The sequence below is a fragment of the Trematomus bernacchii genome, unplaced genomic scaffold, assembly GCF_902827165.1.
Source record: "Trematomus bernacchii unplaced genomic scaffold, fTreBer1.1, whole genome shotgun sequence".
NCBI classification, from domain to species: Eukaryota; Metazoa; Chordata; class Actinopteri; order Perciformes; family Nototheniidae; genus Trematomus; species Trematomus bernacchii.
The window spans coordinates 1,704,812-1,722,240 of NW_022987778.1; the positions used below are offsets into that span (position 1 = coordinate 1,704,812).

At 40.9% G+C, this 17,429-nt stretch overlaps 1 protein-coding gene across 2 annotated transcripts in view; it reads left to right on the plus strand.

Annotated features, from left to right (window-relative positions):
* The first annotated feature begins 8,318 nt into the window (after positions 1-8,318).
* The window catches only part of LOC117497292 (alpha-1,3-mannosyl-glycoprotein 4-beta-N-acetylglucosaminyltransferase C-like), a 45,201-nt gene continuing 36,090 nt past the window's right edge, over positions 8,319-17,429 (plus strand). Inside the window, exon 1 of one of the 2 annotated variants that reach the window (XM_034149237.1) lies at positions 8,319-8,444. The gene's annotated coding sequence lies outside the window, so the exon portion shown is untranslated. Of the gene's footprint in view, positions 8,445-12,564; positions 12,649-17,429 lie in introns of those variants that run through there. The other variant, XM_034149238.1, reaches the window with a different exon arrangement.

Consider the following 17,429-nt stretch of genomic DNA (forward strand, 5'->3'; position numbering starts at 1 on the left):
TTTTTTGTCTGACTGACTGACAGTTGCTTTAGGCTCCTGATATAATCACTGTATCAACTCCTGCTGCATTATCCCCTCCCAGCGATGATAGTGCTCAATACCAAGTGGAGCTGCCTAAGAAAATTGTATTATTTACTCCTTTACGTGTTAAATGTAACATCTAGCATTGCAAAGTTGCCCTTTTAAGTGTCTTTTAATTTCCTTTCATTTACTTAAAGGTCCCCTATTATACTGTTTTTCATCAATATATTATAGGTCTCAGATAGGGATGCTCCGATCGGCTGCCGATCGATATCGGCCGATACTCACTCTCTGCCGATTGATCGGTGCTCTCTAAAAATGCCGATCGCGAGAGCCGATCGCATGACGTAAAATGATGACGTAAAATACATGACACTTTTCTCTGTGCGCGGCAAAACAAGCTCGCCAAAATGGCTTCACCAGTCTGGCAGTATTTTAAGGTGTCCGAAAATGACATTAAAATAGCGGTATGCAACGTGTGTGAAGCAGAAATCCTGCAGCTCCACCCGCTGTGACGGACCGGTGAGCGGAGCGAAACACACACTAAGAGTTAGACCTAACACACTTAGCTATTTTATCTCCCTCTGGGACTAGCTAAACTAGTTATAAATATATTTATTCTTCACTGTCGGGTCACTCATTACTGGATCAGTGAGCTGCATGAGACGATACTGACAGGCTGTCAGGGGAGGGAGGGAGGGAGAGGGAGGAAAAGAGAGCGCTTCCGCTAATTTCTTGCGTGTTATTATCCAAAGTTAATGTAAACTTGAATAATGTACTTCATTTGAATGTAATAATTATGTTGGTTGTTGTTTGTGGAAGCGCCAGTGAATGAGCCCCATTAACTGAGTTTTAAACATCACTTTAAATGGAAGATCCCCATAGGCCCCGCCCACTCGATCGGATCGGTATCGGCCGATACTGATTCCGGCGATCGGCCCCAAAATTGGCGATCGGAGCATCCCTAGTCTCAGATATATACAAAACATGTCTCTGAAGTGTTTGGCTCCAAACACCAAACAGATCATTGCAGCATCCCATAATCCCCTCTGTTTCAGCCCTGTTTCAAAAGTGCTGATTCTCTGTCTGTTACTTTAGATCAGGGGTCGGCAACCTTTTTGATATGAAGTGCCATTAAAAAAAAAAAATGCTATCAGCGTGCCAACGATCGAGAATTGTCAACGGGGGGGGGGGGCAGGTGTTGAGGAGCTTGACGCTTGTGAACTATCAACAGGAGGGCGGGGGGGCCTCGCTGCGGGGAAGCAGTGTGTGGACCTGTCAGCGCAACTTACATGATACCGAATTTAACAAACACATTTAAATAATTGGTTTAAACGGCATAATAATAAGGACGATCGTCCGTTCTGTGAATCTCCAGAACACACATGTTATGATATTAGGGTCATGCAGAGTGAGATGAGATCGCTGTCCCTTTAAGAGAGAGAGAGAGGGGTGTGGCGTGTGCATGTGTGTGTGTGGATGGTAGAGCGAGAGTGAGCGAGCGTGTGTATGTTTCTGGAAGTGAAACGAGGCAGCAGAAAAACAGAGGTCTGTGATGTATTTTGTGAAACAGAAGAACAGCTAAATAAATGCAACGGCCTCCCAAGAAGAGCTCGCCTCTCTCCAGTCATTTAAGCTAAAGTGGGTTATTGAACCTGAAGCTTGTTGCTTCTGCCCTCCTCGACTACGGTCTGGGAGCCGACAGGAAAGTTCAACACACAGATGGCCAGTCCGCCCCTTTGTAGCATATTATTTCAATGAGAGATGAGCAGATCGCCACTGGGCTTTCAACTAAAGACACACACAGCCACGCAAAAACTGCGGCATTTGTAAAGCTCCTTATGGTTACTGCAATTTGTGAAGTGCTTTCCTCTGTGGTGAAACGATCAGCCCTGCACCACGGAGGAAAGCGGCAGAAAGTCACCTGGAGTTAAAGAGAGCGGGGCTGCATTGCGTGCATGGCTTCCTTCTGCAGGTAACGGGCAGACGCGCTCTGGCGGCGGTCTCGTTCAGGATCCGAAAATACAATTTAAATATTTTGCACACTTATTCCACTTATTCCTAGTGTGCCACTGGTTACGGTGCCGCGTGCCAATGCTGGCACGCGTGCCAGGGGTTGCCGACCCCTGCTTTAGATGAAAATAAGGAGCCACTCCCCACGCCCCTCTGATGCCCCTTTCACACCGGCGCTTTTCCAGCTCCTGCTGGGAGCTAGAGCCTGAAAAGCGCCGGTTTTTCCTGTTCACACCGCAGCGGCGGCGCGTCATAGCTCCGGAATGCGGTTCACTTCCAGCTCCAAAAAGTTGTCGGTCCAGAGGCAAGAGCTTTGGAGCTATGACGCGGCGTCGCTTACGTCGAGGCGTGCAGGAAACCTTACTTTGACCATCCGTTCGCTGTTATTGATCATTGTGGAGAGCAGGCAGACGTTTTGTTTGTTATTATAGCAGCTATCGGATGGAATCAATACATGGGCTGTACAGGTTGTCATGTCCGACTATCACAAGTAGAATCATAATGAAAAATACGCCGGTAAAATGTGCCTGGAGAAAACGGCTTAGCAAGTAGTCAGTTTAGCTTCGGTTGCTATGCTAACATCACCCATGTTATACCAGAGAAACTTTCATAACAGCGTTGTGATGCCAAACAGCGTCAATTCAGACTGACACACATTCACTTAAGGGTAACTGGGGATATGTATCAGCTGCTTGTGTGACAGTCAGACAGTGAATACTTTAGAGCCGCTAACGGGAGAATAAACTCCCGTTGAAGAGCAGCCAGCACTGTAGCGGTCGGTAAATGCCGCTGAAACACATTAATAAACAATGAACCACGGCACTCTGGAGAAAAGTATAAGGGTGGAGAAGCCGTTATTTAATTTAATCTGGCTTCGTATGATTAAAAGCAACACGATCGTCGACCCGACGCAGTCCCCGGCCCGTTGTTGTTGTGGGAGAAAATCTCTCGGCAGCTCTGGGCGGTGTGAACAGAGCGGGAGCTGAAAAGGGAAACCGGAGCTGAACCAGAAAAGCTCTCGCTAGGAGCTAGAAAGGGAAAAGCGCTGGTGTGAAAGCCGCATGTGAGATATTTGGTTAAAAAGAACACAATGGTGCTCTAGGAGGAGATTCAGGTGATAAGGTGGGGGGGGGGGGGTTACCTTGGTTGGTTATTGGCTAATGGTTACACAAGCCAAAAAATCGTTATGACATCATAAAGTGGCCAAAATCTGATCAGCTCATTTTCAGACAGGTTTTTATATAAATGGATCAGAACAAAAAGAGAGAGAATCTTTTTTCCTGAAACTTTCAGAATCTCTTTTCACAGAGGGGACACATGTTGATGTAGAAGAGACAGGAAAAAGTGGATTTTGCATAATAGGTGACCTTTAAGAGTACATTTTGCAATAAACAGAGTTCCATAAAGGTGTACAACGCAATATCAACCAATTTGGTGAGAAGAAGAGAAATACAAATATGTCACATAAAAAAACAATAGCATCAAATTGATTATGTTCAAGATAATGAACAAATAATGCAGAAAATAACAGCTATAAGAGCAAGAATATAATGATTATATTCAGTGTTGACCAACCATGCACAGCAATATGAAGAATTAGAACACAAACCAGCAATACCGATGCAATTAAAATAATAATAACATCGCTGTGACATCACTATGTAACACTTGCGCTTCCTAAAGGAAAGGAAAAACTCCAAAAAGCAGAATAGGGCCCCTTTATGTAAGTCAGTCAAATATTACACACTTGTTAACCATGCAACAGTTATAAGAAACAAACGTCAAAATTACGATTTTAGCACATTGTTCATAAAACACTACTAAAAACTAGGGCTGTCAAGTTAACGCGTTAACGCAAAAAAAAAAATGAACGCCACTAATTATTTTAACGCGATTAACGCATGTGTATTTTTTGTCCTCGGCTGCCCCGTAGTTTCAGAGCGCATCGAGTTTAAAATACCATCTACAAGCTGATGCTGACAGCCCCGCTCCTGCTGCCCGCTTGTGGCAGACCACACTTCCACGCTCACTGGCAGGCCCGGACTGGCCATCGGGAGGACCGGGAGGGTGTGTGTATGTGTGGCGCGACTCGCGAGCGAGGCACACCTTACGTGTTGTTGTTGTTGTTGTTAGCATCTGGTGCTAGCTAGCTGCGCTAACGGATATAAGGAGCTGTTTCAATGAAAACAGAGGAGCGACATTTCGCCGACAACTGCGCCGAGCACTTGACTTTATGCAGGTAGCCAGACAGTGGGACATTGTACGAAAAGTCAGCACACTCAGCACGGATAGTGCGCGCAACATGATTGCAGCGTCCTGGCAGCTCCCGTTCGAGCATATATGCCTTGAGCTGCACATAGCTCCAACGATCCATCACAGTGTCTCCACACACACACACACACACACACACACACACACACACACACACACACACACACACACACACACACACACACACACACACACACACACACACACACACACACACACACACACACACACACACACACACACACTTTGTATTGTATTATTGTATGAGAGAGGTTCCAGGTTGAATTGAGGCGAATATTTGTAATGTTCAGAGGTTGTTGTGTTTAATATTCATGAGAATATTTGTCATTGTTCAAATGATAATAAACAAACATATAAAGCATATTTGTCCACTCATATGTTGATAAGAGTATTAAAAACTGGAAAAATATCCCTCTAAGGTACATTTAGAACAGATACAAAATGTGCGATTAATTTGCGATTAATCGCGATTAACTATGGACAATCATGCGATTAATCGCGATTAAATATTTTAATCGACTGACAGCCCTTCTAAAAACATTAACTACATACTTATTTGTCAAGTTACAGTAATAATATATAATAAAATAAAAAAATGTCAAATACATATTGTGCAGTAGTTATAGCACTCATGTTTTTATTTCCAGGGCATTAAGGATTATGTTAAGCTCATCTGCTATTAAATATGCAATAAAGCACATAATAACATTTCCCTGGCATTGTAACTTTAAAGTTTATGACTAATGACTAAAGGGCCATAAAGTGGTTTTGCACATTAACAACAAACTGCATTCACTTTCCATGACTGCAGACGTCTTTCCATACCGTAGCTGCTTATTGATTTTGTATCAGTGCCAGGTAGACACAGGTTCCAGATCATTTCACAACACGATCATAATCAATAGCTGTGACTTCAAAAATGCTTCAGATACAGAATCCATATCAGGGGACATTTATCAGAGCCTCCACATTTCCTCTTCCTCTTAAGGTCCTTACACACCGAGCCGATTTTCGGCGTCGATAGATGTCGGGCCGTCGATGAGCATCATGTCGCCCTACTCAGATTGGTGTGTACTGCACCGTCGTGTCTTTTCGGCCGTGCCGACACCTTCCGCCGCCGATTCGACATGTTGAATCGGGAGGCCGAAATCACTCTGATTGGCTGTTCAGCTTAGCGAATCAGTGCATGAGAAGCGAAATGGAAGTGAGGGACCCAAACAAACTATTAAGAAGGCAAATCTGAGATTTCATTTAACTCCAGCTCTCGACACAGGTTCGGGAAAGCCCCATGAGCTTCTCGCTGTAGAGTGAAAATGGAACGGACACGCTATTTGTTGTTTGTTTATATCACGCAGTCTGTTCTTCTTCTCTCTGTGTATCACGCAGTCTGTCTTCCGGTTGTTGCCTCTTTTGAATGACGAATACACACTACCTTGTGTTGCGCTAGGCTTCTTAGAGGGCTGTAAATACATCTGAGAATCCAAGGTATTCTACGGAAACCTTCAATAAACATAGTTGAATGGGGAGCACCACCATTATGATATTTCTTTTCTAAATGTCCCATCATTCATTGCTGCAACTTTGTGTGCTTTAATGGCAGATGAAACAATAACAAGACCAGCTTCCCCTGAGATTGAAAAAGTGTGTCCTCCATGTTTTATATTCCAAAATAAACATTTTATGGATGAAAACCATGATCCTCTGCATGATGAACCCTCCCACCGCCTGCATAAAGGGATATCACAATAAAGAAATGGAAATGATTTAATACTTTTAATTCCATATTAAACCGTGCAGCAAATCTCAACCATGTTAATTGTAATTTCTTGGGGCCAATAAACAAACCAGCAGACAGAGAGTCCTCTAAAACCCATAAATAAAAACTAACAAGAAGGACGACAACATGAGTCGTGATTAACACAAACACTGCAGCTCCCAATAAGAGCGGCGCAGATGTTCCTCTTTAGTTTCGTGTTTGTTTCAAAGCGGACGCACTTGAATTAGGCTAATGCTTACTGGAGTATTGTAACAGCGGGGACTCTGTGTTGGTTTGTGGTGTTACACGGTGTGAGCTGAATGATTTAAGAGCTCTTACATTTTAAAACAGCCTCAGTACATTTCCAGATACGAAAACACGACAACACCGAGAGCTCTTCACGCCTTAAACTTGAGCACGTCTCTGGTTTTCATGCCTATTTAGAGTGAATTTTATATGAGGACATGGCGGCTTGGATAATCTACATTTTAAGGGGCTTGAAGGCTAATTATAATTGCAAATTGGTAACTTGACTCCTGGCCCTCTTTCGGCGCAGACCCAGTTTGAACTGATCATTAAAGGCTACATCCACTAAAAACTCACTCTCCTTTAATCCGCTCAGTGAGGACAGTTTCGGGATTTTCAAACATGCGGCTCATGCTGTGCTATATCATTTCACATCTTTATAAATTAATGTCAAATATAAATGCATTGGAATAAAATCAGCAGTTTCATTACGGTATGGAGATAAAAACACGATTAACACAATGGAAAAGGTTGAAGAAAATATAGGCTTTGTTTGCAGATATTTTTACGTTAACGAACAATCTGTTATTTTCTGCCTCTAGAGGGCTCTCAAAACAACAATAACAACATCAGGAGCGGAATTATCCGAAGAGGTGAACCCCTTTCCAAAAGAAACATGATAAAAAAAAACGCAGGACAGATGGGCCAGGTGCTAAAGGCTAACGTTAGCAAGGCAAGGCAAGTTTATTTATATAGCACCTTTGAACACAAGGCAATTCAAAGTGTTTTACAAAAATGAAAGACATTAAGAAATGGCATTTAAAAACAGTCATTAAAAAGCAAAGATGATAAAATATACATTAAAAGACAAAACACATGAATAAAAGTTACAGTGCAGTGTATGATATGAATAGTTCAATTAAAAGCAGCGCACACCATGTTTCTCTGATAGCTTAAGATCCTGATCACTAAAACCCTTCATGCTGTTCAGTTAGTAGTAGAGTATCCTAAAAGATTGTCAAATATTGGATAAAAAGTCTCTTCATGACCGAAAACAGCTCATTAACATTACAGATGTATCTATGTTGGAAATCTGGCAGTAGTGTGTCCTTGAATGCATCACCAAGGACAGTTTTCAAATATGTCTGGGTCTGGTTTCTCTCCTCTGCTTTTACAAGAAAAAAAGAGTTATGGATGTAACATGTAATTTGAGGACACAATCTCGAACCTTGGGAAATACCGATATAATTTTTTCAATGCTATTTTTTTTTTTTTTTTTTTTTTACAAGTCTTTTTATTTCATTATAGTGTACAATAATCGATGCCATTTCATTTATATTGTAATATCACAGTACACTCACTACACTCCCCCCTCCCTCCCTCCACCCACACATACCCGCACAGGCAAAACCAAAAAAAGCTTATCAATATAACTTAAACAACAGAGCCATGAAAGTAAACATAGAAAGGAAAAGGAAAAAAAATAGAACCAAAAAATAAATAAATAAAAAATAAAATAAAAACCAGACAAGTAAAACAAACAAATAATTATACAATACAAATAATTATACAATACAATTTCAATGCTATTTAATGAACGTATCTTATATCACTTTTAAGATAAATCAAGGATATAATTGGCAATGAAAAGTGAGTTAAGCGGCTTAAAAACACTGTATTAAGTCAACAACTAAATGAGACTCGGCAGAGTAATGGAGCTCTGTCTGCCCCCCTGTAATCCAGATGTTCGCTTTAATCAACAGTTTGGTTGTGGAAGTGCTCTGAGTTTTATAGCTGATGCATTGCCTCTTTAAGTCAGGCAATCCAAATAGAGAAGAGAGACAGAGAGAGGAGGAGGAGGGAGGCAAAGAGAGAGGTGAGAGCCAATAAGACACTCTGTTTGTGACACCTTGTGGTGAAGAGTGAGGGGGTGGCAGAGATGGAGAGAGAGGGGGGCACCAGTAGAGAGAGAGAGAGAGAGATCAAAGCAGAGGAAGAGTCAGAGGAGGATGAGAGATAGCAGCGCTGCAGAGAGCGAGCTCTGCGACGAGTGTTTACTCCACTTTCCCTGAGAGCCGGTTATGTTCCCTCTGCGTGACTCATGGAAGTGATTTAGGTGAGCAGAAAAAACCCAGATCTGTGTGTGTGTGTGTGTGTGTGTGTGTGTCTGCGCTGTGGGCAGGTAAGCTCCCTCTGCTTCTCTCTCTGGGTGTAAATCACTGTTTTATCTGCGAGGAGGAGCAAACAACTTCTGCAGAGTTTGGGTTGTGTTTAATTTTCCTCTCCTTACCTTAGCGCATCCCTTTAATGCACTTACCTCAACATTTGTATAGTTTTTGCTCGTGCGGGCTGTACGGTGGGACTGTGTAAAGTGTGAAAGTCGTGCTGCAGCCTCTCTCTGACAGTGTGAGCAGCGTTAAGCGTCTCAGTATTGACAAAAGAGTAGCCGACGGCTGGATGAGGATGAGAGAGGGATGAGTCAAATCTCCGCTTGAGGGACCAGGAGGGAAAATCAGCTGATAAAGATACCGATCTGTACCAGAAAAAAGATAATCCGGCATGAATAATTCTTGGCTGCTTGTCAGATTTATAAACTGCTGAGGTAAAGCATCTGAAAAAAATCTCTTGTGCACAATCTCTTTTTCTGGGCATCCTCTCTGGTTCCTTTTTGGAGGCAGGTGATGTTTTATTTGTGTCTGAGCTCTCCTGAGTGACAGCCCAGCTTTATCACAGCGTTCATCATGACTCAAGCTGCCAAACTGCAGCTCAGTTTGTGACACAAATCCCCCCCCCCCTCCATCCCCGCAGCACTGTGGGAATAACCTGCCTTCTTCTCACGGCTGGATTACAGTGATTTACTGCTGTGTTTGTGTGAGGTTTGACCTATAATGGCACCTAATGGCATCATATGTTATTTCCAAGAGGACACTGTCAGACAGGACGCCGGCGCCCAGTCACATCCAGGTGTGATATGGGGAGTTGTTATTAATGTTAGCTCTCCTCATGACCCCCATCAAAACTACTACTGGCTGAGGTGCCGGACAAGAATTAATGGACCTGTTAAAATTAGATATTACATTTACTGTGGGCTGGATTTACCGTCAGAGAGCACTTCCATCACTCTCTCTGTAAAGGACGAGCCCAGAGGATATTTTGACTTGTGTTGGCTTTAAAAAAAGATTGAATGTGCGAAATATTCCTCAGTCTTCAACGTCCCTGTTGGAAATCCTTGTCATTGATTTTTCCGCTTCTCCCCACCTCTGCTTAGATTGGTACAAATCTAAAACGCTGAAATGAATCAATAGAGGAAAATGTATTTTACCTGAATTGACCTCTTTCATGAGCCATGTGGGGAGAGAAAACGACTCTGACTTGTTTTCCGATTTCTTTGCTCTGTGTGAGCTGTCTCGGATTGAAAACCCTTAATCACCTTCCTTTAAATTCGAGACATCATATTAAAGTTTCAGTGCCGCGGCTGGGTGAAATTGCTCACGCTGGAGAATCAATAAACAAGCAGAAACAATGAGAGGGGGAAGCTCTACAGCTAGTAAACACATTTAACAACGTGAGCCGCGGCAGGTAGGCTTACAAATCACTGTCTTTTATTAAAGTCAACACCATCCAGCATGCACAAAACTAACCTGGGGGAATGTAGATTTCCCACCATGAGGGGACAAAAACTCATGTTGATCGTGCCGTACTAAACCTGCTGTCGCTGTTTTCTCAATAGACTACAAAAGGTTGATGATTGTGCGTAAAATAAGCCGCATTACTCGCTTGAAATATGGGTATGAAAGTCTCATGGGTGCAAAACCTGCAGTGCGACCTGGGATCTGTTTTGTGTTTACATATGTCCCTGTGTGTTGGACCCAATTACCAGATCGTTATTGGCACTTATTATGACTTTACTAAATAGGATTGGGTATAATTGGGATTGACGACCAATAAACATTAAAACGTTTTCTTGTCAATGTTCTATCAGAAACAGAAATCTTATCACAGTGGGACCCCAACTCCTTTCATAGCAGCACAGATTCCTCATGTAACCTGAAAGAGAAATCTGCACGAAAGAGCTTCTACTTAGTAACGTTTTCAGATTTTAAATGAGGTGCTTGGTGCCACATTTTTCATGCTCCTTCGTGTTTGCCATGATATCTTCCCAGATAAATCACAATTTTTTTTGTTTCTGCCATTAACATTCCTAAGTATTTAACAATTCCCTACAGGAATGCACTTATGATCAGTTTCGTTTTTTCTGACAAAAATGAACCTTAAACTCTTGAAGCTAGAATCTTCGCTTGAATCCTATAATCACAATATTGTCCAAAGCGACCCTAACCTAAGTGTGAATAGACTCACGATCTAAACCTCTGTCTTTTTTGTCCCAACATCCACCTCAACCAGCTCCCTACAGCCTCTGTTCTGTTAGATTTTATACAAACCTTTCCAGTAAACAACTCTCAGGCAGCAAATACAAGAGAGATAGGGCTGCAGACCAATTTCTGTCTTTTAGAAAATAAATCATGCACTCGAGTGTTAGGATTCAGGACTGAGTCATTCCAGTATCAACAGATATACCTTCCATTTGGCGAAAAATCGATGTTTCTTATCACTAACGACAAGGTTGATTACAATTTGAAAAACTGCAAAAAGAGCCTAATAACTCAAGAAGATCTCCATCAACCCTGGAACAATAGAAAGTGTGTTTTCTTATTTCTTTGCCCTTCAGAAGTCTGTCTCCCTCTCAGCTTCCCCACGATGAGATAAAGTGTGAAATATTTGGAAGGTGGGTGGACTGCCTACTTTTAAACAAGCAGGCAAAGTCTACACGGCCATCTGCTCGCACCAGAATATCTTTTTGAATCAAAGCTGCAGCTTCACAAGACTCTTTCTTGCTCTCACAATCTAGCATCTTGTTATAGGAGCGAACAGAAACACAGCACAACATGTGAGTTTCATCTAAAGCAGGGGTAGCCAACACGGTGCCTGCGGGCACTTAGTCGTCCGCAGGGGCAACGTGAGTCGCCCGCGGGACATATTCTAAAAATAGCTCGCCAAGCAAATCCAAAATGTAAAAAATACACAAAACAAAAGAGGAAATGTAATTAAAAGAATCTACCTTATGCATAAACGAAACCTCAATCATAGCGAACTCTATCTACTTACTACAGTTCTATATCTATCTAACACCCCTCCTCCCCCCACCCCCACAATGAATATCGACCAATCACGTTCTTGCTTGATTTGCGGGACCAGCGTTGCAGTCGGGAAGAAAAGTAATGTGGAGCGGCACCTCACCGCTTCATAAGGAGTTTGACCATGATTTTCCTTCTGGCAGAATCTACAACACATCAGCCCCATTGAACAGCCTAGTCGTGCCAGCCTATACAACACATGAGGAGCAGAGTTTTACTGTGTGTGCGTTGCAACTTGCATATATATTTATTGCACTTGACGCACACACATGCATGGCGTTTATTTTACAACACACTTTACATACTGGTCTTATTCAAAAACGTTTATATTTATCACAAATGTTAGGCAAATTATGTAAAAAATATAAATCTAGTTTACTTACTGTACTGTGTATATATTTTTCTTATGCAGTTTATTAAAATAAAATGTAAAAGAGGAGGATTATATAGTGCTATTTAAAGTGTGTTACCCTCAAAATTATGTTTTGTATCCATGCTTTATTAAAAAACAATGATTGACAGCACCATACTTAATCAAATCTAAAGTTGTATTCATGAAATGCTAATACACTTCATACAGAAACAGTGAAGCTGCATAGTTTTGCGTTAAAAAGGCCATAGTGCAATGAAGAAGAGTTAGAATGAATATATGTATTGGCCTGGCTTTCGGGTGGGCGGTGTGATTTTTCAGTATCTAAAATATAACAAATGATTGATGTAACAGTGATAAGGAACACTGCACAAGAACATTTGGTACAAACTTGAGTGCATAAATCTGCTTTCAGAAAGTAGACAACAGTTTCTGGAGATGGGCGATAATGAGGCACTTTTTCTCCTCAGTCTCACCACAGATGTTTGGGAGGTTTTTTTGGGGAAACAGCACAACAGCTTTCTGTTTGTGAGTCTGAGTCTTAGCTCCGACTGAACATGCCCTCCTCCGCCTCGAGTGGCCAGACCGTGGGAGAAAATGCATTACAGTCTTTTGAGTTACAAAACAAAATGAGTCACCATTTATTGTTTATTTCTTCCTTTTCAGGCCGACTCTTTTAGTCATTAAGGATCAATGCCAGTCCTCCGAGTGAAGAGAATAAACGCCGACAACAACCCGACCACTTCAGCAGGCAGGTAGGAGTTTAAGGCTCTTAAAATGGGCTGGAATAGGAGTGGAGAACCAGATCCAATTGTCTGATCCAAACATCAAACAGTGCAAACTATATGCAAAAAGATATGAACTATAGTGATACTGAATGACAGCACTGCTGCTTCTAATATCTTGTTTTTTTCAAACTTAAAAAAGACATAATACAAATGATGGTATGTTTACACAATCACACTTGTTTAAATCTTAATTAAATTCAGTCATGTCACTTTTGGACAATATTAGGAAATACGAATTCATTAGTAATAATAATTATCGCATGCACATGAGCACTACACTTCAATGTCCACGTACTGTAACACCAAATAATCAACCATAGTGTAACTGTATATTTGTTAAAAAAACATTGCAATAAAAAAATGTATTCATTAATAAATAAATAATCATTATAAATAAAAGAAAAAAAAGACTATTTTTATTAAGGATTAAAAAATATGTAAAAAAAAAAGAATAAATACATTCATAATGATTTTTTTATTAAGGATCAAAACAATTATTTGAAACCTCATGGGCGCCAAAATAAAAGATTGCCGTGTATTTCAAACTCAATGCATTAGTGCCACTATGTGTCAGGGTTTGGGGTAAAGCAGGACCCAGATGCAGTTTAAGGAGAAGCGGGTTTCAAACATAAGCAAGCTTTAATCAATAAAAGCTGTTGACATGGCAAACAAGACAAAACCATAAATCCAAAACACGTGGCATGAGGACAAGGACAAAAACCAACCTGGAGCGTGACAGGAAAAACAACGATCCGACATGGAGCACAGGGGAAGACAAGACTAAATACATAGAAGGGTAATCACAGGACAAGACACAGCTGGGCAGGGGAGGCAGAAACACAAGGGCAACAGGTGAACACAATCAGACACAGGGAGAACAGAATTTCAAAATAAACCCATAACTTAACACACAAAACTCAAATCATGACACTATGTTATAAAACATTACACAATTTGTATTAATAAAAGCTGCTTTGACACTGCAAACCTGTACACCTACTTTTATTAACACAGAATATTGTTAGGAATCGATTATGACCGATCAGACCAATGAGTATAATATATATAAAGGCATTAGCATCAATACAATGTTATCATTCCCATCTCACATTGTTGTCAAATTAGTTGCACATTTTAACTGTAGGAACAAATGTGAGTCATCGTCACCAGAACAACAGCAGCACCCTTTATCGGTCTGATTCATAATTTATTCAAATGTGACAGTTCTCACTTTCAATTGTGTGCATATCTGTGAACACTCTTTGTGTTGAAATGGGGATTTATGCAGCAGAGATTCAATCATTTATTCGACTGATTTTTCAAAACTCTGTCGGACTTTCCTATGCTGTATGATTCAGACACTAAATAGAGTACATGCTATTTAAATTAAAAACAACAAGCTCAATTATTTCTTTACAAAGAGAGGTTACAGAGTGTGCTCAACATTTAACAGTTTCTTGGAAAGGTAGACAAATTACTGTGGAGCTCAGAAAATGAATTATTCAGAAGAACTCTCTTTTCCATAAATTACTGTAACTTCAACAATTAAAAAGTTTGAGAGACCCTAAAGTACGTTTGCATTAAAGATTCATCTAAACCTCTGCTCCTGGATCAGAACAAACTGAAGACTTCTTCATGATGAACATGTCTGGCTTTAGTTTGGACATCAGTTAACTTTATTTGATCCTTACAGGGGATAATAAGTTGTGCTGATGTGCCTTTAACCCTCCTATTGTCTTCGTTCCCCCCCTTACTTTGGTGTTCGCGGTCAAATTTGACCGGTCCTGTTTTAACTGCTATTACATTAACACAAAAACCATTCATCATCACCAAATTTCATTTAACACCCTTTCAAACTGTAAATATTGTATCAGACTACTGGTATACATGAACAAGTAAATATACAAAGAATAGACACTGAACATGTATTGCGTGTGCCAGGTGTGATCCATGTGGGGGGATGGGCACATAAGAGCGGGAAATGTGTCAAATTGATCTGTGTGTGTGTTTGTGTGTGCCAGGTGTGATTCACATGGGGGGATTGGGCACATAAGGGGGGGAACACATCTAGTGTGTGTGTGTGTGTGTGTGTGTGTGTGTGTGTGGGTGGGGGGGTGGGGGTGGGTGGGTGGGTGTTTGTGTGTGTATTTTATCTGATCAGGTTAGTTACTAATTCATTTTCTTTATGGTGGACTGGGAACACCATGGGTGTTTACAAAGTTGACTAAATCATCCAAAGTTCAATGAAAGTGGTGATCAGCAATTGTATATGTTCAAATGTCTACTGTGAAGGATATCATAAAGCCTTAATGCAATCGAATGTAAAACTAAAAAGTTATGATTGATGAAAGTAGTAAATTGGTCAGATTTGACCCGAAGACAACAGGAGGGTTAAGTGAGACTCTGAACCTCTGCAAGCCTAAGTGTTAGACCTTGACATTTTAAGATTGACCGATTTACAAAAGCACATATTGGCAGAAGTGATAACAAAACAAGATTTTATTTACAACTACAATGAGCTCTTTTTGACAGTTCCATCTTTACTTGAACTAACATACACTTGTTTTCAGAACCAGACACTTTTTTATTTACGTGATCAACTGGATTTTATAGATACTGGATGAAGACGAGCTACAACTTCTCAAATGAACGATTACTCAACTGTTTGGGGCCTAAAATGTCAGAAAATTGTGAAAAATAGTCTGTTTTAGGTCCCAGAACTAAGTGATATCAACAACCACACTTGCTTACCACATAAACAACTTTTAGTGGTTAATCAATTATCTGTTTCTTCTTGATTTATTTCCTGCATTTCAAAATCAGCTTCTCAAATCTATTCCAACATCAAACTCCTCACGTGTTGGTTGGATATTCATTTTAAAAATCAAACCACGATTTCAAACCCTGCGCAGACTTTGAGTGTTCTTTCAAGTAGAAGTGGAAGCAGCGATTCAAAGGACAACATCTCCAACAATACGTCTGTTGTCTCCGCTAGATTTTCATTTTCCTCTTGCGTTTCGCAGACGTTTGATCTGGCTCCCTCCTAACTTTTGACAACTTAGAGGAGGGAAGCCTACAGTCGTCCCACAAGGCTTAATTATCCCTCAGCCTGATAACAAGCCGGGGAGAGGAGATAGAGATGTTAGGATTAATAGAGATTGTCTGATATTACCTGGCCTCTGATCAAAAGGCTGTGTTGGCAGGCGGAGCAAATAATCCTCTCCGTTTCTCCGCTCCATGCCAAAGAAATTAAATAAATGCTGCTGCTATGTAGCTCAATGTGCAGAGCAAGACATCTCTGACCATCCTGAGTCTGATGGGAGCTCTCATTATCCTGTAAATACACATCTGAAGACATGAAGCCCATTACAGCTCCCATCAAACAGTAAAGGTCGAGGTATCATCCTGCAGCCGGGTGAATCTCTGCAGCACATTTTTGTTGAATTTAATAACCATTCTTACATTTTGCTCAATTTTTATCCATATTCTCTGTGGATTGTTTCACTTCACTGAAACACATATTCATCTTTCATCATCTCTTTTCTGAAGTGCTGCAATAATCCCTCTCAAAGTTTGCAAATGTGTTGTTGCAAAAGATTTCTACTCCAGGGACATTTTAACAATTTGTATGAAAAGAAAGGGAAGAGGAAGGGTTTAGAATAAAAAATAAAAAGCTGATTTGTCGGAGGAATAAGAGTTGGATGATGTAACCTTGTCATAATTAAGCTTGATTGTTGTCTTTTTGAATCCTAAATATAATAGTAAAGCACCACATGGTTGTTTTTTTGCAGACAAAATTGATATTGTCTAATTTTAGCAGTGCTGAAAAAATATTCTTTAGGATTTATGATAGTTTTCCATTTCACTTTGATGTCACACAGACAGAAAAGCTGAATACATTGTGTTTTCAGAGAGTGCAAACACACAATGGCAAAGTGTTTCCCTCTTAGTTTTTATTTAGAGGACACCTAAACTTTGACAAGGCATGATTTGTGCTCCGAGGACATTTGAACAGTTTGTGTCAAAGGGAAAGAGGCACATGATTTGTTGGAGGATTAAGAGTCGGATGATGTAATTCTGTCATAACTTAGTATCTTTTTTAATTCTTGTTATTATATTCTGCTCATTTTCAGGTTCATATTTGTATTTAGTGCATCTACTGTGACAAGCTCTTTATTTTTCTCATACTGCTGCAGCACCTCTTTTCACCCTCTGTCTGAAACCAGAGCTCTGATTGGTTAGCTGGCCGGCTCTGTTGTGATTGGTCAACCGCTTAGGCAGTGGCGGACTGGGCCGGTACTGAAGTGGGCCGCCCCTGCGCTTAGGGATGTCCCGCCCCTTAGCCTATCACGTACAATATGTTGGAGCGCTAGTGAATAGAAGCACAAGTGTTACACAGTGATGTCATTATGTTAGGAGAGTAAACAAATGTGTCCATTGGAGGCGTTTCAGGGGGAGAGAAACTCCCTCGGGAGAGAACTGTGGGATTGTAGCCTTTGAAGACCATTTACATGCACAGAAACCTATATAACACACTACAGGAAGGGAAACCCCCCAAAAGCATACTAAGGCCTCTTGTTATGTTGATACTTTTACTTGAGTAATATCTCCGAGTTCTCCTTCCTCCTCTGCACCTTAACCTTGTTACAGCGTGAATCTGAAATCACTCTGCTGCAGCTTCTCACTCTGATAAAAACAGTGGAAAGGGGGCCAATCACAAGAAACGCCTTCACCGCCCTCAACAAATC